Raw genomic sequence first — 25,411 nt, forward strand, 5'->3', positions numbered from 1 at the left:
TCAGTGTTTCCATGCAGCTTCTAGAGAAGTCAGATCTCATGCATCCAGATTATATCTGAATGTAGAAGTAAAGAAGGAACAAGAGCCTCCGTGTGTCTGGGCACCAGAACTGCTGTGAGCCCTGCCACAGCTGAGAGGACGGTGGTGTGTGAGAACAGCCCTCTCAGGGGAAGGCTAAGATCGCAGATGATGCTAAGACAGGAGGGGTAATGTGGTAACCCTCCCCATTAAATCACTGAAAGCCATAAAGCCGCTAAACTACTAAAGCCACCAAGGGCCTCAGAGTTAATTGGTGCTGAGCAAATTTGGGGCATTATTTAAATTGGATCTGATACAGGCACCATGGTGGGGGGTAGTAAGCTCTAACATAGACATCTGCTTCTTGACTTGAAGTCCTGAAAATCCATTTGCCACAAGTAGCCAGTGTATTTTGTCTAAAATGAAATCTGATCATACCACTCTGTCTTAAAACTGTTTGGTGTTTCTCTATTACTCTCCGTCCAAAAGTCCATATGTCTTAAAATAGCCTACAGACTCCAGCACGCTCTGCCCTCTGATGACCAGCCTCTTCACAGTCTACCCCAAAACATGGATCATTTAGTGATCCAGCTTAAATTGAACTCTTTTAAGTTCCTTGAAAACACCATACTCCTTTTTGCTTGTGGGCCTTTGTGACTGTTCTTCACTCTGTTGGTTCATTCTTTCTTTTTGTTCTCTTCCCTAGAGTAGCTAACTCCTTCTTACTCTTTAGGTCAGAGCTTAAAAGATGACTTCCTTTAGGAAGGCTTATCTGACTGCTCCCAAGTAACCAGGTGCTATTTAGTGCCCACTCACAGCATTGCCCTGTATTTTAATTATTCATTTACTTGCTAGTATCCTTCATTTGGCTCTACACTCCTTGAGAACAAATATTCCGTCTTTGTTATTCACCATTGTGTTCACTGAGTCTTTGACACAGGTGGGGGTTCGATAAATGTTTGTGGAGTCAATAAATGTTTGTGGAATCAACTCATGACTGTAATATAATTGTAGGCTTCTACCCACAGCAAAGTGTTTTGAGTTCTTGCAAGTGCGTGTTGGTACTACTTGGAAAACTTGGAAGACAATCTGAGGGATTGTGATAGAGGTATTATAGGTATTATAAAGGTATTAAAGTATTATTAAACCAACATAGGGCTGTTCTGCTTTCTCCTCCTCTGATATACTATGTGTTTTAGGTTTTTCCTTTATTCCCTTTTTGCTTTTTTGCTGTGTGAGGAAAAAGTAGACCTACTTTTCTGATAGGCACTGACTCAGACTTCACTGTCTTTGTTGGGGTGTAGGGACAGGAAATTCACCTGCAGCGATGGTCATTACCCCGTTAGTAGACAAGGGAAACAGATGGGTTTTCCTCTTGCCCAGGTGCCCCTCCTGAGCACTCTTTTAATGTCTTCCTTAACCGAGTATTATCCCATTAAATTGTAATTGTAAGTTTATTTGTGCCCGCTCCTCCTAGCTGGGAACTGTTTGAAGACGGACCGGTTACTCCTGTGGAATAAATGTCTCATCCAGGATTTATAAGAGAGTAGGCATTTAATGGATGCATAGTATGAAATATGTAATAAAACTCTTCTGCTTCTAGAGGTAGCAAACTAAACTTGCTATAAATATGACAACAATTTGTCAGAATTTTCAAAAGTTATACATCAGATGTGGGTTTGATTAAACGGCTTTTAAGTGTCATTTCTTCCAACTTAATGTTCTATAACACATTTTTTTAATTTTTTTATTATGTTAATCACCATATATTACATCATTAGTTTTTGATGTAGTGTTCCATGATTCATTGTTTGTGCATAACACCCAGTGCTCCATGCAGAATGTGCCCTCTTTAATACCCATCACCAGGCTAACCCATCCCCCTACCCGCCTCCCCTCTAGAGCCCTCAGTTTGTTTTTCAGAGTCCATCCTCTCTCATGGTTCGTCTCCATCTATAACACTTTTTAACATGCTAAGTAGGGTATATTTATGGAGAGGTATTAGGATAATATAAGGTTGGGAAATAAAGATCTATAAACCAAAGCAGAAAATTGAGACCTAAAGTTAAGTCTGTTTCTTGTAAGTGTAATTATTTTACTGGAATTTTTTTTAACATGCTAATAAAGTAGACAATAGACTAGTTCTGAAGTTAAGAAACCTTCTGCTCAAAGTTCTTTTTTGATTTCTCCTTCTTCAACTTTGTATTACAGTATAAATAATTCAAAAACATTTCAAATTTTCAAATTCAAATATGAACTACTCAAGAATTATGCTGCAATTGCTAAATGGCACTATAAAATAAAATGGTTGGGCTGTGGATATGGACAAAGCTACACTCAAATATAGTTGTTCAAAGTTTTATGCATTAAATACTGAATTATGAGTTATCAGTCATTCTTAAAAGGTGCATTTTATTTGAAATACTAAAAGATATTCCATAAGAGACAGTAATTTGCACTTACTCAATGCTCCAGTATATATAGAGGCAGTAATGCTTATGCAGTGGAGGTAAACTGCTGTTTTAAATTTACCAAGAGTTTCTTCTATTGTGCCAAGTGGAATCTGGATTCTTAAATAATTTGAAGCTGATGAAATGGCAAATATGGTATTTATAAGTAGATTCTGAATTTTAGACTGGACATTGGAATTGTGCTTGGGAAATACTCTCCCTGTATTCTGGTCAGCTCGGCATGAGAGCAACAGGGACTCATGCAGATGTGAGCTACAATCTTTAACAGTGATGAAGTCTGAATGAAGACAATTAGATGGAGTTGTCATGATGTCATTATGGGCTCACTGAGAGCTGAAGAAGATGAATGCTTATTCATCCTCTCCCTGTCCACCCCCCAGCACAAACACACACAGAAGAAAGAGAGGCGGTGGGAATTTGACTTCAAGCATGAGGACCAAAGCTGACCCTCAGCAAAATGATTCAACAAAACAGAGGGTCCTAGACATGAAAAGACTGCTAGATGCTAAGGCTACATTTTCTGACAGCCATTTTTAAGGTGTCTCTTCCCACATTGTGGTTCTTATTGTTATAATCAAAATTTAGCAAAGTTGTATTGCATCCTACAAGCTGGTATGAACTGTGCCATGCGGGAATGGTGTAGAACCACTCTCTTGTCTCAGAAGTGGCAGCATTTGGGGAAACAATTGGAAGACTAGAGGGAACAAGAAGAATCTTGGATTGACATTGCATGAAGACATGGCAAGAGGAAACCACTATCAATTTGTGGTACTAAAGAAGCATGTCTTGGGAATCCTCGGAAATAATGAGGGTAAATTTATGAAAGACACATATTTTCTGTAACCAAATATTTGGTATTATGGGAAGAGAAACCGCTTTGTTCATTGAAACTGCTTTGCCAGGAATGGCCAGCGATCCCTGTACCAATGGATGAGAAGATTACTCCAGGGGTACCTGGGTGGCTCAGTTGGTTAAGCATCTGCCTTCGGCTGGGGTCATGATCCCGGGGTCCTGGGATCGAGTCCTGCATCAGGCTCCTTGCTCAGGAGGGAGTCTACTTCTCCCTCGGCCTGCCGCTCCCCTTGCTTGTGCTCATTCTCTCTCTGACAAGTAAATTAAAAAAATTTAAAAAAAGAAAAAAAGAAAAGATGACTCCGAACTTTGCTATGAAAGGGAAGAGAGGACAAGAGGGTCAATGCTCAGCGATGAAGACCCTTTGCTCTTCTTGGCTCCTGCTTTTATAGGTCCTCCAGGATAATCACAAATCCTTATCATTGGTTCTCAAGCACGTGACGTGTGACAAGGGGTCTTACTGGAACTGGGAGGGTCTGTTTTTGGGAAAGATGTGATATGCTAATCTGTGTGTCCTACGAATTCTGCTAAACATAGCCTAAGGGACAATGCACACATCCCTTAGATCACAGGGCAGCTGTTTGGGCTGAGAAGGCAACTCCCCATGGCATTCCAACAGCAGAGTGGTCACACGGGCCCCGACATTCCAAAGGCCCACACCCTTCTACGAAAACTTCCCTCACCCTCAGAGGCCTCCACGTTACATTTTAGCAAGCCAGGTGTTATGGCTGATTTCAGGCTCTACGTTAACACATTGCTCTTTGCTATGGACATAATCTCCTGCTTCCATACAAAGCCTATTGACCTAACTCGGATCTAAACACAGTCTTAATTGTAAACCAACTGCTTTTTTTTGATTTGAACAATGCTATTGACAGAATAGGAATCTCTTTCTTTTAATCACTTCCATTAGGACATAGGTCCTCCCTCCCGCCTCTTTTTTTTTTTTTTAAAGATTTTATTTATTTGACAGAGAGAGACACAGCGAGAGAGGGAACACAAGCAGGGGGAGTGGGAGAGGGAGAAGCGGCTTCCTGCCGAGCAGGGAGCCTGGTGCCAGGCTTGATCCCCGGACGCTGGGATGATGACCTGAGCTGAAGGCAGACGCTTAACGACTGAGCCACCCAGGCGCCCCAGCGCCTCTTTTATTTTTTTTTTTAATGTCATCATTGCAGAAAAATATAAAATTATGGTGAGTTGTCACCGGTGGAATTTTGTACCCTGAGAGCGGAATGTGCAGCTGACCCAGGTTTTCCTTGACAATTCACCAAAAGACCAGGGAGTTAGGGATGTCAAGCTGAAGCTGATCAGTTAAGCCAGGAGCCCTAATTGAGGCAAAGCAGTAAAGCAACTCTTGGGACTCTCCCTGGGTCACAGTGAAAGGTAGAGATGGGGTGGGTAGAGGGGCAATGTTAGGCTGCAGCCATTGGAAGGGAATGACTGGAAAGGCACTAAAGAAAGCATGAGCTCAGATGCCAGAAAATTCTAAGAAACTATTCTTGGGAGCATGACTTGTTGTAATTCCCACTACACAACAGACATAGCTTTTCCCTTTCAGCAAGAAATATTTATCAGAACACTGTTCTTATGGCTTGCTTTACACTTGCTGAGGTGAAAAATCTTTTCCCAACAATTTTAATTGATTAATCACACTTTTCTTCAACTGTAATTTCCACTTTTTTATTAGAAAACATTTTGCTTTTGGTGCACCAACCAAATATACAGTCATTGACTTTGGCTTGGGCAATTTATTTCTTGAGAAAATTAATACTGTATCTTATCTCAGTATATTGATTATTTTAAAGTTCATTGAAATTAATGTTTCTAGAAACCTATGCCACACCTATTCCTTTCAAATATAATCTTATCTTTTATGTGTAACTGTGTATGAAATATTGGAAAGATCGTCTATCATTACTGACCACCTTGTGAATTCAAATATCCAAAATATAAAAGAGCAGGAGGCAATCAACTCAAGGTTATTTTATTTAAACAAAAACAAAATGTTCAGTAATACAAAGAGTATAGTTGCCTACTTAATCATATTAACAATACAAGCATCTGAGTATAATTCTGAATTATAGCAGTTCTCAGATTTCACATGTCATATTCACTTGAATTAAATTTAAGAAAGTTACCGTACATGAATAAAACATGCTTTGACTTACTGCTTTTAAATATTGACATTTTTTTAATGTTTCCTTAAAAAAAGAAACCAACAAAATTTTCAGTCCATTTTTCTCTTTTGTTCTAAATTATTGTGCTATTTCTATCCAGAAGATGTTGCTAAACATAGCAGGTAATTATAAATTTTCAAAATATGCCAACCTTGTTTTTAATTTTTTCTGTGTATGATATGCTTCATAGGTACCTTATGTCCAGTTTTCTTAAAGGTTGGCTTTTTACCTCTCAACAAACTTAAGTCTTACTGTTCTAGGTTCAAAATATCTTCCTGACAATGCCGAGTATAAAAACTTCTCTTTTAGGGTACCTGGGTGGCTCAGTTGCTTAAGCGACTGCTTTTGGCTCAGGTCATGATCCTGGAGTCCCTGGATCGAGTCCTGCATCGGGCTCCCTGCTTGGCAGGGAGTCTGCTTCTCCCTCTGACCCTATCCCCTCTCATGTGCTCTCTCTCTCTCAAAGGAATAAATAAAATCTTAAAAAAAAAAACAACAACTTCCCTTTTGTTAGAGAAATGTATTCTCATAATATTTGTGTTAAATTGACGGCATAGATGGTTTTTTATTACTGAGGCTGAGCAAGGTCAATAAATTTTGAATTCTTTGCTGCACAATGGGATCAAGACATAATTCTATAATATATTAATTAAATTAAATTGGAGTACATATAAAATATGGTTCAATAAGAAAGCTTTCTTTGGATGTAGGATATGTATCTAATGTGTTATTTGAGATGGGTTTACATATTTAAATTTTATAATTTTTGGCCCTGGACTAAATTCAATCATAATGAATTTATGTTTTCTTCTCCTGTTTTTAAAATGATTTAAGAACTGATTAGATTTGGGAAAGAAAAAAGAGAACTGATTAGATTTGATCAATCATTGTGCTTTTAATACATTTTTTTCTCATTGGCTTTAGGATTTTTATACAAAAGTTATTTCCTAACTTCTTCCCTATTGCTATAAACCTGATATTTTGTTTAGCTATAGAAAAAGTTTTTTTTTTTAAATCTCACTGAAGGTAAGATTAGTCTCTGGTATAGGACTGAATACATAACAGATTTCTAGCCAATGACACAGAAAGGAAAGTCTTCTGGGAAACCTCTGGGACAGTTGTTTTTGTTTTTGTTTTGTTTTAATAAAAAACATGTCTTGATTGAATGCCGCTGTCTTGTTATGATGAGGAGAAAGCCAGGAGAGAAAATGTACTAACCCAGCAATCCCCAAACTTGAGATTTCCTAATAAGTGAGCAATCAACACCCTATGGTTTAAGTCACTGTCACATAAGCCTATGATTAATTATAAAAAGCAACTAACTCTCCAGATGCCTGGGTGGCTCAGTTGGTTATGCGGCCAACACTTGATTTTGGCTCAGGTCATGATCTCAGGGTTCTGGGATCACTCCCTGCCTCAGGCTCAGCAGGGAGCCTGCTTGGGATTCTCTCTCCCTGCTCCCTCTCCCCAGCCCCCCAAGCTCGCGCATGGGTGCGTGTCTTCTCTCTCAAATAAATATTTTTTTTTTAAAAAGCAACTGACATAGACAAATCCCTTCTTAGATGTAACTGGGATGTAGCTTGATCTCATCTACAAATGGATGTAGTTTCAACTCTGACAGTTTGTACAATTTAAAAAGAAATAAGTGAAACCAGTGGGAGAGAATAAAATAGGGGCTTTTCCAAACCAAAGAGAGAGCTCTGTGGAAAATGAATATGCCCTCAGGGTGCAATGGATGTTAGGTGCCTTTATCATTATATCCGATTTTCCTACTGTGATAATCCTAGCGCGGGACAACTTCATCAGCTGTCCAGTGAGAAGTTGGAAAGTCAGTATGATTGGCTGAAAGAAGATGGAATGAAAGCTAAGACACCAGAAATATGGTACTGGTTCTGATCTGACTTTTTAAGAGTAACTAATGGCCTTTAAGCAGCCTTACAAATACAAGACAATTAGTCTCTAATAGCAAACACACCAGACATATTCTGAAAGTATATTAAAATAAATTTTATATTCAGGGCACCCGGGTAGCTCAAGTCTGTTAAGTGTCCCATTCCTGATCTCAGCTCAGGTCTTGATCTCAGGATTGTGAGTTCAAGCCCTGCATTGGGCTGCACACTGGGCACGGAGCCTACTTAAAATAAATAAATAAATAAATAAATAAATAAATAAATAAATAAATAAATAAATAAATATTATATTTAAATTAGCAATTCCTCGTTCAGATGAATTATAGCTATTAAATCTGCATATAGTCAGAATCAACACTGTGAAAGCCATTCTTTGCTTTTCAATTGGGGCCTAATTAAATTTTAGGTCACTGGAGTATGGCAGAGCAGAAACCGATATATAAAGAGTAAAAGCTGAGCAGAAAACCCATATACAAATAGTAAAATCATAGTTAACTTTATCAAGCCAGAATCTTTGTAAAAATAACAACAAATAAGCAATGATTCAGAATGCCCATTGCCCTCCTTGTTGTGATTCATCAGTCTTAACCCTATGACCAAGTGGGTGATACTAGACCTTGAAGACAATGTGTTTGTTTCTCTTCAACTGTAATACTCATAATTTTTTTCTTTTAATCCCTGTAATCTTTTTAAAGCAATATTTCGTTGCACAGCTTATATAATCACAGATCTATAAGTATTTCACCTAGATAAAAAATTTCAGATTTGGAGGAACGTCTTTAAACATTCTAGACAAGGTCCTTACCCAGGCTCAACACTGGTAAGATTTTAAGATTTCTGTTATCTGCAGGGTGCTCTGTACACTCTTCCACACTCTTCTTGGGGTTCTTTTCCCTGACCACAGTGCCTGAACATTCCATGTTGCCTGTTTTTCAACAGGAACGCTACAGTTTATGCCAGCGAGTGAGTAGGAAGAACAGAATAAGATGAAGCTGACAAAAGAGAGGAGTGTGTCTGGTTGAGGGTTTGGTTGACGTGGTGAGGGTTGAAGAGCTCTTGCTTCTCAAATAGCCAGCAGCCAGCTACTACATGTCTCACGTGTGTCCAGTCTGTCAGGGAAACAAGTGTTTGTTCTTAGGAAAGCCTTTGTGTCATTGTGTTTGTAGTTTTAAAGTAAAATTCAAAAGAAATAGAAAGCAATACAGTGGAAACTTTTTTGAGGTATATTTACCCTCAAAGTCCCTATGTATCAGAACATACATGAATAAGTTTAGTTTTTAGAATTATGAGTTATTTAATGCTGTTAAATGTTACTTATTATGATAATGACTCTTAAATGTTATTATCATTAATATTATTCTATAGTCTGTCTATAAGAGTGTTTATAAATGTAGCAAAGTGTGATTAAGGCTTTCCTGGATCCCAGTGTTTACATAACACATTTTACCTAATGTTCAAATGTGTTACCTCCTTAATCCTCACAATTTCACTGGGGAGTCAGGATGTGAAGATGGAAAATTTAAGCAAATAGTAATATCAAATCATTGCTGAGCATTCCCTATGTGTCAGACACTATATTATGTGGTTTACATTTACTAATTTATTGAATTGTCATAGCAACCTTGTGAAACAGAACTATTATCCCATTCTTTAGATAAGAAAACAGAAGCTGAGAGAATTTAAGTTGTTTGTCCAACATCACATAACCATCGGGTTGTGAATTCAATAGCCTGGTTCAGGAAAATAAAATTATTTCCTAAATGTAAGTCAACGATAATATTTAATCTAGAAATAAATATATTAGTTTTTATTCAGTAGATCTCTTTATCCAGATTGCAAGTCAACATGATGTGAATTTTCAAAGTTACTTTTTCTAAGCAGGAAACCAAGATCCACAATGAGTAACGGAAGTGCAATGATTCTTTCATTCCATGTAAGAGAGAACAGAAGCCAGAATTGTCAATCTCTCTTCTATTAGTCCAACAGCTTTTGTGGTTTCATGTGGCAGTTCTGTGGGCTACGTTATTGAATCTGACTTGACTCTTCTGATTTTATGTCTCTTTGGAGTTTTTAATATTCCTTATTTTCTGACAATTTTTTTTTGTAAATAGGGTAATTTGAATTCAGTATTGTGGTGATTGTTTATAGAATTTAGTTTAGCTGTAGATAATGGAAATGTCTTTCATAAAAAGTATCATTTTATTAAGCTGAAGGTGGGCTTTGTTCCCTGATAACTTTTTGTCATTGAGCCTGCCAAAAGAAGATGGATTTGTATTTTAAATGCTTTGAAGTTGGGACAATTTAAATGAGGGAAATTTCAAATGTTGCATTGAGACACAGCAAATTCTTTCATTGCCTGAAGCAGATAAAGAAAAAAATAGTCTGACTCATTTGTGTTCTTCTTTTAAAGATGTTTTAAAATTGTCAGGATGAGGTGTTTGTATGTATCAGGAGTTTTAAGGCTTAGTGGCATGATTAACTGAAAACCAAACACATTAACGCTGGTTGGTAATATCCACATTTTCATTAGTTTTTAACTTTTTGAATATATGAAAATTTGGAATTTTAGAAGGTGTCCTTGGAAGGATATTTTATTTGGCAGAATCATCCCTAGGGAGGTGCACATATTAAAAAAAAAATCTTGTTTCTCATATTTCTCTCCCAACATTTTATGCAGGTGAAATCAGATAAAAAGCAACATTCATAAAACACTTGAATAAAGAAAAATATCATAAGATATAGCCTGCAGGAGAATATAAAGAAAAGGATGGGCACTTTTCTTCCCTACTTACATTTCTAGACCAGGTAATATTGAACTTTTTTTGACTCCAACACACAATAAGAAATACATATTACATTGTGATTTGGCACACATATCCAAATGCACAGCTGAAATAAAAATTTCATGATGTCCTACATGTGATGTACTCTATTTGCTGTTCTTTTTCCGTTATATTTTTACCACATTTCATTTTATTTAAAACAAAATACTGGCCATTACCATTCACTGAACTTCATGATCCAGTACTGAAACTTTTGAAGTTTTAAAGGGAAAGCGGACCTTTCTGTTTCCCTTTATGCCCACCCTACGTCATCGCCAACCAGCTTTCCAGCCCTGAGAAAGCCATTACTACAATCTGGGGTCATTCAACAGTTATATTCTCAGAGGACCTATATTATGAAACGTTTCTGTGCAGTTAAAAATAGAAATTGTCCCACGACCTGATTTTAATGGATACCCGTTTACTGTGCTCTTTCCAAGCATTTTCCATACATATTTAAATTGAATACATTTTGAAAATTTAAAACACCGAACTGATTCAGGCATTCTTTCCTGACATATGACTGTTTCTAGGCAGTTATAAAGTATGTCAAGCTGTTTGTTGAGGGCAAAACTTCTTTTTACAGAGGAAGAAGATTTTAATTTTTTTGAAAATATACATGCACAGATTTGCCTATGAATGCGCCACTTGTTACATTTATTAAAGGATAGGATTAAACGGTTCTCTCTCAACACTTTCTTCTTATTTCTTAAGCAATCACTTCACCGCTAAAGATCAGTCATAATGTTACATTAGCAGAAGCCAAGTGAAGTCTAGATATTGAAAGGTTTGCAGAACAGCCGCAGAGGGGCAGACCTGTTACTTGCAACTAAATGCCGCCTGATGCTGATCTACCGTTCTGCCTGCATTCTCAGATATCTTAATCCTGCCTTGGACCCCTTCCCACAACACACACACACACACACACACACACACACACACACACACACACTCAGTTCCCTTTCCAGATGCTCCTGTGACCTATACTCTGCTTAGATCAATCACTCTTGATCTCTCCACCCTTCCCCCACCCCCCACCAGCTCTCTCTCTCATTTCTATCTCTATCACCTATGTCTATCTCTAAGCCATGGCCTTGCATTGTATTCTTAGAATTCACCATTTGCATCCGACTTTATTCTTCCCATAATGATTATATTTACATAGGTGGCTCTAGATCTGAGTTTTTGTCCCTTGACCTCTGCCACTGGACAGAGCCTGGTTGAGTTACAAGGTTTGCTGCTTGCTGCAGTCATTTCTTCTTTACCTGTATGTATGCTTCCCTATATTTTCAAAATGTACAGGACGAGTATTTTTTTAAGATCATTTATTTATTTATTTATTTGATAGAGAGAGAGTGCGCACAAGCAGGGGAGCAGCAGAAGGAGAGGGAGAAGCAGGCTCCCCGGGGATCAGGGAGCGCGACTTGGGGCTTGATCCTAGGACCCTGGGATCATGACCTGAGCAGAAGGCATACGCTTAACCCAGTGAGCCATCCAGGCGCCGCTGCAGGACAAGTATTGCCCTGGCTTTTCCTCCATCTCTTTCTCCCTTATGTCTTTTCCCATTTGCACTTCCTCTTTATGAACTGTCCATTATCCATCTTACTCTTTGGCAACTGACCGTAAAGTAAGTTTCTGGAAAATGATATAACAATTTTCCTTTGAGTTACATTTAAAACAAATAGACATATTCCTTTGGAGAAAAATCTAAACTGCAAACTTGTTCGTCATCTTCTCCATTACATCCTGGGAAATACCTCTTTACAACGATTTTTGTCAATGAGATATATTTCTAAATCTATACTCAGATCTCTTGGTTGACATTTTCAGTGTCTTAGGTGATAATAGCAAATCTTGCCTTGAGGTGATACATTCTAACACAAGTTTTTATTGATACTGAACAGGTCTCTTAATTTCAAATATTCGATTAAAAATATAGAAGAAAGTAATGCAAATTGACCAGTTCTACAGTTCTATCAATATATAGAATTTATTTAAAGTAAGAGTATGCATGCTGAGAACTTCTAATGTACATCAACTCTGTTCACTACTCCTTTTCTAGTATCCAGCATAAAGCCTGCACTTAGAAGATTCTTAATATATCTGTAAAATGTAAAAAGAATGAATGTTCACATATCCTCGATTCAAATGCCAAAAGTAAAATAGACTTAAAAAGAATTTTATCTGTCAGCGTAGGGGAATTCATAATCTTATTTTGCACGTTAAACTATCATGCTCTCAAGAAAAAAAAAAGAAAGAAAATAATTTGGCAGAATAATGTAATATGTGCTAAGTAATGCTAAAGCTTCCTTGTTTCCGTTTATTTTTCCTTAGAGTTTTTAAGTGTTACAAAAAGATACTGATATTAATTGTTCTAAAACAAAGCTTCATTTTTCTTCCAGATATGCAGGATGCCTCCATGAAGGCAAATTGGAACACTTGAAAATATTTATGTTAATCAGTAACTGCTTTAGTGCACATTCCGCCTGTTAGCCTCTTTTGATTTAGGAGTCTGCTGGTAGGTGGGAATGAGCCTGCATGCATCTCAACCCTCCCTTTCCACGACTCTGAAATACTGTGCATACTCCACTGTATCTCCCTCCATGGGGTATCCTCTTTCCCACCTTTGAGGAATAGGGCCAACCATTCCGTTCTCTGTCTGTCTTCTTCTATCAGGGGTCACTCTGGTGGAGTAACAATCGCAGTATGAGAGTTAACAGAGGGAAAACAGTTTGTAAGCCTATGAAACAATGAGTTCATGGCTCCAAGGACAGGCTAGATCCTTCCAGGTGTGTACTCCACCCGCTCCCCTGAGGAATCTTCTGTCAGTCTCTCCCTCATCCTTAGTGCCATCCGGCCAGACGCTGGGTCCAGTAGCATCTCTGTGGGTTAAAGAAGCCACATTCTTTGGAAACGGCACTCGGATTGAATGTATTTTCTCCCGTGCCGGCAGGCTAGTGGCCTGAGCATGCCCCGCATGACAGAGAATCTCATGGAAATGATTGTGAGCAAAGGAAATTGTAAGGCTGCTTCCACTGAGAGACTCTGTGGGCAAACTTCTGGACGAACTCCAGTCATTACACATTTGGAAAGGGTTTCACACAAGGTATTTTGTGCATGAATGGTCTAGAGGAATAGGTTTCTGGACCAACTGGTGTGTAGCTAATTTTAAAAGTCAGTTTACCATAACAATTATTTTATGGGCTGCAGAGCAGATCTCATTAAAGGAGGAAGGGAATCATAAATAGAGGAGAAGCAAACACATTAATAAGCGTAATGTATGCCTCTCTGAACAGGAACATTACAAATGGGATTAAGAATACAACTTTATTTTCATTTTCTTTTCTCCTTATTTAAAAATAAAAAGGATTGTTCAGTGAAGATTTCAAATATGGCATCTCTCAGTTTCTTGATTTGGCTTCTCACAGACATTTTGAGAATACCTATTAGTTTGTCCAAAAAGTTCTCTGAAGGTTGTCCTAATCATTTTATTAGCTTACTCAATTTATGAGAACCTTTTTTTGTTTTATAGAAATATTTTGAAATTCCTTGTATTAGTATTTTATTTCTCCGGTGGCCACCTACTTTCTTCTGTAATCTCTTTTGGAATTAAAACGAGTTGCTTAAGGCTGTTCTTGATAGCTATTGGAGAAAATAAAATATGTATGCCCCATTATGTCTTTCGCTGAAATAAGCTCAATATTTTTGGTCTCATTTATTTGATTTATTTAAATATATGGGCTTTATGTGTACTTTTTGGGGGTGAGGTGTTTAAAACACTCATTTTTTCTATTTTGTTTGTTCCTCTCTCCTCTCACAACACTTTCCCCCCAACCATTAATTATATTTTCAGATTAAAAAAAAATACTATTTAGGAGGGCGCCTGGGTGGCTCAGTCAGTTAAGTGTCTGGTTAAGTGTCTGCCTTTGGCTCAAGTCATGATCCCAGGGTCCCCTGGGATCAAACTCCAATTTGGGCTACCCTGCTCAGCATGGGAGTCTGCTTCTTCTCCCTCTCCCTCTACACCCCCATCCCCGCCTGGCTCATGCTCTTTCTCAAATAATTAAGTCTTTTTAAAAATTACTATTTAGGAAAAGATTGTAATATCTTACATATTATTCTTGCAATATATATAAGGTGCTAAATACTTTTGAGATAGTTTCCCCCAAATTTTAGGAGGTAGTTCTAAGGTTCCTTCTAGAAATCTTACCATTAAATCCTTTGGTATGCATTCATTAACCCCATAATTATTAACTGAATATTTACTAACATTGTAGGCAGTAATAGATTCAGATTTGGAGGAAACTAAGCTTGTATAATTTTGGAATCCATCTTTAATAAAGGCTATAGGATGAACCATTTACAAAATGGCAGATGTTTAACAAAAATATATGAACTTGTGAATGCATCATTTGGGGTCCTCCCAGGGCCTTAGAAGATACCTACGGAAAGAATGGACCCTGATGCCTAAGGGCTTTGTTATTTTCACAAGAAATCTGTCTATAGGTAAACACTGTAACTTGGCCCGGCAATACAGATGTAAAAAGATATATTAGAAACACATTCATGGAATTCAGAGTCAAGTCAGAAATAATGCTTTAAATAACCTCATATCCAATCAGTGTTTCTGTTCTATTCAGCTCTGGGTGATCTGGCTACTTATTCAGCCTCTCCCCACCCGACCTCCTCTCTATTTCTATGCACCAAGGCTTCCGATACCCAGCTCACTGTATCACATTTCCCTACCTTTCCCATCACATCACATTATATTCATTCCCACTTTAGCCTTAGTTAAAACCTAGCTTCATCAAGTATCGTCTCCTTGCTTGTGGGTAACTCATTATTCTACTGCCTGTTGTAAACTCTTGAGGAACGGAGGTGATTGAGCATTCTTCCAACTCCATGGCTATTTTGAATAATTATTTATAAGCAGTGATTCCCAAGTCACACAAGTAAGGACACACATTGTTATTACGGTTAAGTCAGTATTTTTCATGACTCTTTCCTCAATCTTCTGGAATTCTGGACACTGTCAGATTCTTCTTCCGAAGTGATCATAGCATATTCAGGGTCATGTCATGCAAGTGTTCTCTAGCCTATCCTCTCGGCTCCCTGTGATAGCTTCTTTCAGACCCTGTTTGGCTGTGCCTATATCTACAGTCATTGACATTGTCAGAGGCTACGCTTCCTCCCCAAGGTGCCCCATTACTGTGATGCCTGATAAAGTCTACACCGAGGCTATAATGCTCAAGGTCAAAGAAGCTATGTTTTTGAACCAAAGAAAACGTTCAGAGTTTTGACAAATAATAACTGGAGCTTCTTGCAGTACTGTAGAGCTTTAGAACCTCATGTGTTCATATCATGAGTAGGCAATGCCCCAGGTCTGCAGGGGAGCAGACAAGAAAACAAATTTGTAAAGAAAGGTTTCAAGCATCCGGAAAAGGTGAAATTGATTTTCAGTGAATCCTGATAAAAATGATTACCTTGATTGCTACTACTAGTTTACTATATTTGCTTAACCACATCTCTATCCATGTATCCATTATCATCGTTTCTTTTTTTTTTTTTAGATTTATTTATTTGAGAGAGAGAGTGAGAGAGAGAGAGCACAAGCAGGGGAAGGGGCAGAGGAGAGAACAGACTTCCCGCTGGAGGGGGAGCCCTACATGGAGCTTCATCCCAGGACTCCAGGGATCATGACCTGAGCGAAGGCAGACGCTTAATCCACTGGGCCACCCAGGCGCCCCTCATCTTGTTTCTTGATGCATTCCAAAAATATACTTTCCCCTAATACTACAGTATGCATACCCACTAAAACTCATGTTAATGTGATTGTTTTGGGAGGTGACAAGTGTTAAAATAGCAATTCTTCTCTTTTACTTCTTACGCAATAAAGATCTTGTGGTGTGGTTATTCCTTTCTTTGCACCAGGAAGATTTTGTTTGTTATTTTCTGTTTTAGGCATTCATCATTATCTTCAAAATCAGATTGCTCTCTGCAACTCATTAAAAGATTTGGTAACCTTATTTATAGTCTCTTTCTTTGTGTCAACTTCTGCCACTATTATGGGTAACTCCAATATCAATTAGCAACCCATTTCCAACTCAGAACTTGTTATCACCTGGAAAACAATCAAACTTGTGAGATTACTGGTGGCAATTCTCCAAGGCTTTTCTACACATCATTTTGGCTTATCTTGCCAAATATTTTTGAATAGCATACAGTCTTGGCAGCCAGAGATAGCCTATCCCTCTGTGTTTGTTTTCTGACCTGATCTACCATACCTAGAGAGGCATTTTCCTCCCCCAACATTCCACTGTAGTAAAGTCTTCTTCCTCTACCCAGAGAATGTTTGCTTACATTGCAGGGTTATAAGACAATGATTCCCCTGAGGCAAAGGTACCGAAGGTGGTGTTGCTAGAAGCTCCCTTTTAGATTTGGTGTTTCCCAAACTGGGTGTTCTCAACATCGCTCACAGCAGTTTTTTTTTTTTTTTTTTTTAACCTGGTCCTGACCTACCATCCTTCCTAAATTACCTTTCAGTGTGTCATCCACCCCTGCCTTCTCTTCCCTTCTTTTCATACACTTGACTCACATCTCTACCAATTCTATTGTTATTATCTTAAAATTCTTTTAATACCTGTTCAACCATATGATCATCCTATCCAATCCACAAGCGAATGTCTCTACTCCTGCACATCAACTTTTGAACTCTGCTAGTAAAAAAGAGGGAAGAAGGTATTGACATCTTTAAATATTTTCAAGGAATATGATGACTTTAGCTGGGTGATTAATCCTACCAGCAATTTTTGTCTTTAGCTTTCATTTCTTTTGTCTCCCTCTCCCCACATAATGTACAGCATCCATCAGTGTTTTCCCATGAACTTCACACTGACATCCAGACTTCTCAGAATGGTAAACTTTCTGCATGAGCTGGTTCTGGAATGCTGGTCTCGTCACCCATACCAAACAACTTGCAGGTCCTTAAATAGGGGAGGGTCTCTCTTGTCCCAGGGCTTTGCAATGCTCTTCTCTCTCTGGACGGCACTTTTCATCTCTTTCTACCCAGTGGTGTTTTAACTAATGTTTGCAAAACTTGGTTCGAAAATTTATTTATTTGTTTATTTATTTGAGGAGAGGAGAGAGAGAGAGAGAGAGAGAATGAGGAGGGGCAGGGGGAAGGAAAAAAGAGAAAGAATCTGGAAGCAGACTCACGCTGAGCACAGAGCCTGACACCTGGCTTTATCCCACAACTGGGAGATCATGACCTGAGCTGAAACCAAGAGTTGGATGTTTAACCCACTAAGCCACCCAGGAGCCCCTGCAATCGTGGTTCAAATATCATCAACACTTTTGACTCTTCAGAAAGAAGAAGAATTTTATTAGAAAAAAACATGGCTTTATAGATAGACTTACCTAGATACAATTCTTTACTGAGCTTGGGTTTGCTTAACATCTGTAAATCTTATATTCCTAGAAATGAACATAGTCATGCTTTTTTAATATGTTCTGCTAAAGAAGTAAGAGTTAAGTTATACAGATAGGTGGAGAATGTCATTTACAATGCCACTACATAATTTAACTTTGGGCCCTTTGATGTCACATCACAAGAAAGTTTGCTTTTGCCCTTGCACTGAGTATATTCTTCACAATAGTCCACACAGGTAACAGCTGGATGACGAACACCTATTCTCTATACACAGTATCTTTTAAAGTGAAAATGAAAGATATTTATTTTTGAAATGCAGTATTAATGAAATAGGTGTCATTTGACAAATTTATTTTGGAATATAGTGCCTTGAAATTGTTTTTATCCCTTTAAAAGTTGGTATATTTTTCTCCATTATATAAAATGAATTATGTAACTCTGGAGTGTCAAAAAGCTCAGAATTTAGAGCTGAAGTTAGTGTATAATAATGGGTTAACTTTATTCCCTTTACAGACACCTTTTTAATTTCTTTTTTTCCATTTCTTTGATTTTTCCCTTTTTTTTTAACAATGCTTTAATTTGATCCTCAACATTTTTAAAAATAGATATTCACAGCAAAATAAAAAGGAAATAACTAATTCTATTTTGAAAGTACAGTACATACCTTCAAGCAATTTGTTATTCAAAATGTTCAGAATCAGCTTGCATTAGAAAGGAGTAGAATAGAAATACTGAACTTGAAAATAAAATTTTATAAAATAAAGGATGACTTTTATGAAAGGATCTATTATTTAAAATTCTACTAATTACAATAAAATGTGTGCTGTGTTATTTAAAATATGCTTTCAAATAAATCATGTTATTTGAGCCTCAAAACACCTTCTTTAGTCTGTTTGGGCTGCTATAACAAAAATACCATAGATTGGGTGGCTTTAACAACTAACATTTATTTGTCACAGTTCTGGAGGCTGGGAAGCTCAAGATTCAGGTACCAGCTAATTTGTTATCAGGTGAGAACCTAACAACTGTCTTGACACCGTGTCCTCCTTGGTGGAAGAGGTGCAGGATCTCTCTGGGGGTCTCTTTTATAAGGACACTCATCACGTCCTAAAGGCCCTACCTCCAAATACCATCACACTGGGGATTAGCTTTCAACATATGAATTTGGGGTGGGGGCCACAAACATTCAGTCTGTAGCAATACCCCTGTGAAGGAGGAAATAACAGGGGCGCCTGAGTGGCTCAGTCAGTTAAGCACCCGACTCTTGATCAAAGCCTAGTTCTTGATCTCAGAGTTGGAGTTGAAACCCCACGTTTGGCTCCATCCTGGGTGTGTAGCCTACTTAGAAAACAAATGAACAAACAAAGTAAACTAATAACAGAGCCCTACCCAGTGGTGCCTCATAGATTTTACAAGAAACTTCAAAATTCCAAGACCCTTTATGATATGGACCACTGCACATTTGAGTAAACATAAAGGAGTAGTTAATTCTTTGGCCACTGGATCGATTTGAAATTCTTACTCAGCAATTAACCTACTTACACGGAGTTTTGGAAAGTTGCTTGGCTCCATGTGCCTCTGTTTCTTTGTTGGTAAAGTGAGGATAATATCATGCCTACTGAATAGTGCTGTTATAATAATTAAATACCGGGTGAAAAGAAACTTAGAAGAGTGCCCAGAATGTGATAACTATTCAATAATATTATTCTTACTATACATTCTAAAATAAAAACTATCCTCAGTTGCCTACATTGGCCAAAGGCATAAAAAGGGAAAAGGTATTTATTGTCTCCACTCTGGAATAATGGTGGAGGCAGAGAGGTTGGTTGGGAGGATGCCACAGTAAGGCAGTATAGAGATTATTACAAAACATTTGCTTTGGGGAGGATAAGTAATAAATATATATGATTTTTATGAAGTAGTAAAATGATGGCAACTTTCTGGGCCTTTTACGAAAAATCTGTATAGGTTTTTTTCAAAGACTCTATGAGAAATGCCATGAATATCACACAATACAATGTATCAACACGTGTGAATATCATGTGAATATCAACAATCCAATCATTGTTATTTTGGAGCCCTTTTAGTTTAAGGTATCTTGAATGTGGGATCTGAGTCTGGGTTATAGGAGCAAGAAGGTGAGAGCGAATATGATTGAAGATGATGTAAAAATATATGAGATTTAGTGAAAACTCTGGCATAACAAAGAGAAATTAGTACTGGGGCAAAATGACTGCTGAAAAATTTACACTGATTCAAAAATACTTTTCATTGAAATAAATCTCTGGAGTGGTACAGTGATGACTCCTTGACATCACAAGTATGAGATACAATAAAGTGTGATCTGTGCAGTACTGAAGTTAAGGAAAAAGGGAATTTAACATTGATTAGTTTTTTCCCAAGAAATTGGGACACATGGGGCGCCTGGGTGGCTCAGTTGGTTAAGCGACTGCCTTCAGCTCAGGTCATGATCCTGGAGTCCCGGGATCGAGTCCCACATCGGGCTCCCTGCTGAGCAGGGAGTCTGCTTCTCCCTTTGACCCTCTTCCCTCTTGTGCTTTCTATCTCTCATTCTCTCTCTCTCAAATAAATAAATAAAATCTTTAAAAAAAAAAAAAAAGAAATTGGGACACATGGATTATATTTTAAATAGTTAGAACTCAAAGAGAAAATAGGTAGATTGGAAGTTTAGACTATTATGAACTAACTTTGTATATAATTAACCCCCAAAATTGATTTTTGCAGTGTAAATTTTATTCTTCGCTATTTGGGGGTTGTAATTTATTACTTTATATAATTGTAATTACGCTGAAGTTAAAACCAAAACTTACACTGCAACTTCTATTCAGCACTCCTTGCCCAACATTGCTACAGCTAAACCCTCTACTGGAAATCTTGCTGTAAACCAGGAAGACTGTCTTATAGCCAGAAAACATGCAGTCAAACCCTATGTCAAACCTTTCAAATAATGTAGCCTTGGACAAATCACCATGATCTCTCAGAGCCTCTGTGTCCCTATTTGTCTAACGGGAATTATGATCCATGTCCCATAAGCCTGCTGTAACTGAAGGTCACTGTATAGAATAGAAGCTCAATAGATGCTTAAAGATATGTATTACACAGTTGAGCCATTTCTGTACAGTGGAAACAGGAGGAACTTAGAGTCCATTAAACCTGTGGTCTCAGGAAAATTAATAAACTACTCTAAACCTCAGGTCCCTCACCTATAGAAGTGGAGATATTCCTACTTACATAGAAAAAGTATTGTGAGTATTAAACGAGATGATGTGTGTAAATAGCCTACCACAGCTCTCAACATAGAGTGGGTTCTCCATAGATGGGAGCTATACTTCTTATTAAATTACCAGATACAGACTCTTCTAAGAGCTTGCTCTTGCATGGTTTTAAAAATGAATTTAAATAAATACGTAAGCATTTAGTTTCAGCTTTAAAAAATTACAGGTATGTATGAAATTATATATACCAAAGTACAAAATTTCCAGAGTATTAGCTGGGGTTTGGTTTTTCTGTTTCAGAAGAGCATTTTTTTTTTCCCTCTTTAAGGAAGGGTAAGGAGAAATTGTCATTGCGTTCCTAGGATGGGACCTCTCTTAGCCTGGAGACAACATAAACCAGTGTTCGTGATACCCTAGTAATAAAAACAATAGTAATGATAATCATAAAATAAACAAAACTATCAACATATAGCTGCTGTCTTAAGCATTTTACAGGTATTATCTATCTTAATCTTCTCAACAACCTTATATTAGCAATTTTTATTGTCTTCATTTTAAAAATGAGGATTTTAAGAATAGAGAGGTTAAATAACTTGTTTGAGGTCACACAGTAAGGCAGTTATCTGGTCCTAGTGTGTAAAGTGGGGATTAGTAGGAGTGCGTAGTAGAATTCTAAGGAAAAGAATGAGAAAGAGAAGGAGAACTGGGGTCTTATAAGTGCCATTTTCTGTTCTATTTCAAAAGAAAACTCTGTTTGGTTTTGTATTAACCATCATCATGATTGCCACTTAGTCATCTTTAATTCTCTTTTCTTTAGACTCCAGCTGGAATATGGACTTTATGATTCTTGCCCATCCTCTACATCATGTTCAAGCAAGGTCATGCAACGAACACACATTACATATTTCCTCTATAAAAATAATTCTAAAATATAGGTCTTCATCTTGGTGTTCTTACGTGGCCTGAGGCCCACCACACTTCTGTCCCTAGTCATTTATGTTTCAGAAAATAATGGCACTGCTGTCTTCCCACCAGTTGAGGGCAAAGTCTTAGGAATCATGCTGAATTTTGCTCTTTTTCTCACACTTACTCCCAAAGCCAGTCACCATTATCTGCAAACTGTAATCTACATCTAACCTTATTTAGCATCTTCACTGTTATACCAGTAATGTTGCATTGCTGGCTGCAGTGGTCTCCCCACTGGGTCCCTGCATCGTCTCTTGGCTATACAGAATCTGTTCTCCACATTTCAGCCAGCTCACCTTATTAGGGCAGCTGTCAGATCATAGTGCATTAGAACAGAATTAAAACTCATTGCCTGGTCTGTAAGTAAGGAAACCATGTGTCTCAGATTGCCTGGGAGAGTCCTCATCTATATGGATTGTCCTAAATTGCTCTAGCCTCCTATTCTCAATGCTCTCTTTTTCTTTTCCTTCTCTTCTCCCTCCTGCTCCTCCTTCTTCTTCCTCTTCTTCTTCTGATAGTCTCTTTTCCACCTTAAAAATTGACACAGTTAAAGCAATAAATTATATAGACTCTCTGACTATACAGCTCTGAATGCCCTAAATGTCTTAGACCTTTCTGTCCTTATCTCTTCCAGACCTGCCCTTCTGCCCCCAGACTTTGTTCACTCTTTTCTAGCTACACAGACAGTCATTATAACCCCAAGGTAGTTCCTGCCTCACCATCTTTTAGTTGCTATTTCCTCCGTGTGCAGTGCCGTGCCCCAGGTGCTTATGGTGGTCTGTTCTTTCTCCTCGTTCAGGTCTTAGATCAAATATTACCTAGAGGAAGGCCATTCTTCACTACTTAACTAATTTGTGCCATCCTTGTTTTGTTTATTTTTTAAATAGCACTTGGTCACAATCATAAATATGTATATATTTTGGTTATCCATTTACTTGTGTATTTTTCCTCATCTATATAACATTTTTTTCTTTTTTTTAACACAATTAATGCAATTGACTTGAGCTTTCTGGGACTATTATAGACTTTACTTCTACCATCCCTTCATAAACATCTCAGTCACCTCGCAAGGAACCGGCTAACCTTTTTTGAACATGCAAGAATCAAGGAAAGGGATCTACACTGGTGGAATATTTATTTTATCGTCACAGGTTCTCCTTTAGATATAGGCAGTTTTCTTGTTTTATTTATTTATTTATTTATTTTCGTTTTAAGTCTTATATGGGGATGGACACCCAAAGAACGTTTGAGACAATCTGTTAGGGGTCTAGTAAAACTAAGATGCACACTAAAGAGAAACGATAAAATAAGCCTGCTATTTAATACCGGATTTTATAGATGGATAGATAAATACTGTCTGAGATGTTTATAACATAGCTGTAATGAAGTCCTGCCATAATAATTGAACTGGCGGTTTAGCTGAGGCTTGCAACTATTCATTAGAGATGAGGGACTGTGAGTTAAGAAGAGATTTCATGAAAATCTCTGAGTGATTCTTATCAAGTTTTAAAAAGGAGAAGAAAAGCGTAAAATGGGTATAATAGGCAGAATAATGGCCCCACAAAGATGTCCACATGCTAATCCCTGGAACCCGTGAATACTTTGTAGATGTGATTAAGCTATGGACCTTGAGAAGGGGGAGATTAGCCTGAATTTTCCACATGGGTCCCATCAAATCACAGGAGCCCTGAAAAAGTGGAGAAAATTTCCCATCTGTAGTCAGTCAGAGGAAGATGTGACTGGGAAGAATGATCAGAAAGAAGCAACACTGGCAGCTTTAAAGAAATGGGAAGGGGGCCACAAGCCAAAAAAATGTGCATGACCTCTAGAAACTGGAAAAGCAAGGAAACAGATTCCCTCTAGAGCCTCCAAAAAGGAATACAGCCCTGCCATACTGGGATTTTAGCCCAGATATCCATGTCGGACTTTCACGGAACTGTAAACCTAAAAATTTGTACTGTTTTAAGCCACTAAAATTTATGTAATGTTTATAGAACAACAGACATTTAATACAATGAGGGAAATGATAGAATTATAATTTCGCCTTCTCTCTATCACTGTTCAGATTATGAGCAGAAGGAATTTTATTTTTCTCTTAGTTTGTACCCTTAGACCAACATCTCCTCCATTTCCCCCACCCCCAACCCCTGGTAACCACCATTCTACTCTGTTTCTGTGAATTCAACTTGTTTTAAGATTCCCCTTATGAGATCCTACAGTATTTGTCTTTCTCTGACTGGTTTATTTTGCTTAACGTAATGTCCTCCAGGTTCATCCATGTTGTCACAAATGGCAGGATTTCCTTCTTTTTTAAGGCTGAAGAATATTCTTCTGTGTGTGTGTGTGTGTGTGTGTGTGTGTGTGTGTGTGTGTGTGTGTGTCTATATCACCTTTTCTTTATTCATTTATCTGTTGATGGACAGCTAGGGTATTTCTCTATCTAGACTCTTGTGAGTAATGCTGCAATACACATGGAAGTGCAGATATCTCTTCCAGATAGTGATTTTTATTTCCTTTGGATATATACCCAAAAATGGGATTACTGGATCATGTACTAGTTCTACTTTTAATATTTTTGAGGACTATCTATATTGTTTTCCAGAGTGGCTGTATCAGTTTACATCCCCAATAGCAATGTATAAGGGTTTTCTTTTCTCCACATCCTCATCAACAGTTGTTACCTTCTGAGGGTTTTTTTTTAGGGGGGAGGGGGAGCAAAAAAAATCCGGAATTTGTTGTCCAATGAGACAGACAGCATCACCAGTTAAAACTACAGGGGTGTCTCCATAGATCATACATTCACAAGGCATGATTTGCTTAACAGTGAGAAAGCCTTGGGTGTGTTCTCTGTCACAATATCCACTTCTCAGTGTAAATAGCTACTAGTATTATGTTCAATTTACAATTCCAGGAGGAAAGGCACAACTTGGCAAAAAATGTTTTTTGGATCCTAAAATCAGGTGCAGTAACACAGCCAAATGTTCATAACAGTCTTGATCAATGTTTCCACATAGAAGGAGACTAGCCCACTCAGAAATTAAGGTCTTTCTTTCTCCTTCCTTGTTAAGCTATCAGAGCAATGTTTCATCATTTGCTAAATATTACATATACAAAAGGGGGGATTTAAAAAGAGAATCACAAAAATATCTTGAACGTCCAGGTGCTCCCACCATACGTCAACTGGGGTTTTAAGACAAGGCTTCAGAACACTCCAGTGGTCATAAAATAGGAAAATAGAGACGATGGCTACAAAAATAAAAAAATAAATAAATGAAGTAGACAAATTAAAGTTTTCAGATCTGTGACTCGCCTGTTCCAACCTCATAGCCTTTATGCAATACTCAGAAATAGTCTTCATAACCACCTGGCATAAGCTGCACCAAGGACATTTTTGTACAAATTAGTATATGAACCTATAAGAAACCTGCCCTTCCATGGGTTTCTTCAAGAATGAAAACCCAGTTCTTCGATCAAGTGGGCATTTGCGAACTAAATTAAGTCACCTGAGGGTCCCTGCTCAGGGGCACATC

This window comes from Zalophus californianus, chromosome 3 (assembly GCF_009762305.2).
Source record: "Zalophus californianus isolate mZalCal1 chromosome 3, mZalCal1.pri.v2, whole genome shotgun sequence".
NCBI lineage: Eukaryota > Metazoa > Chordata > Mammalia > Carnivora > Otariidae > Zalophus > Zalophus californianus.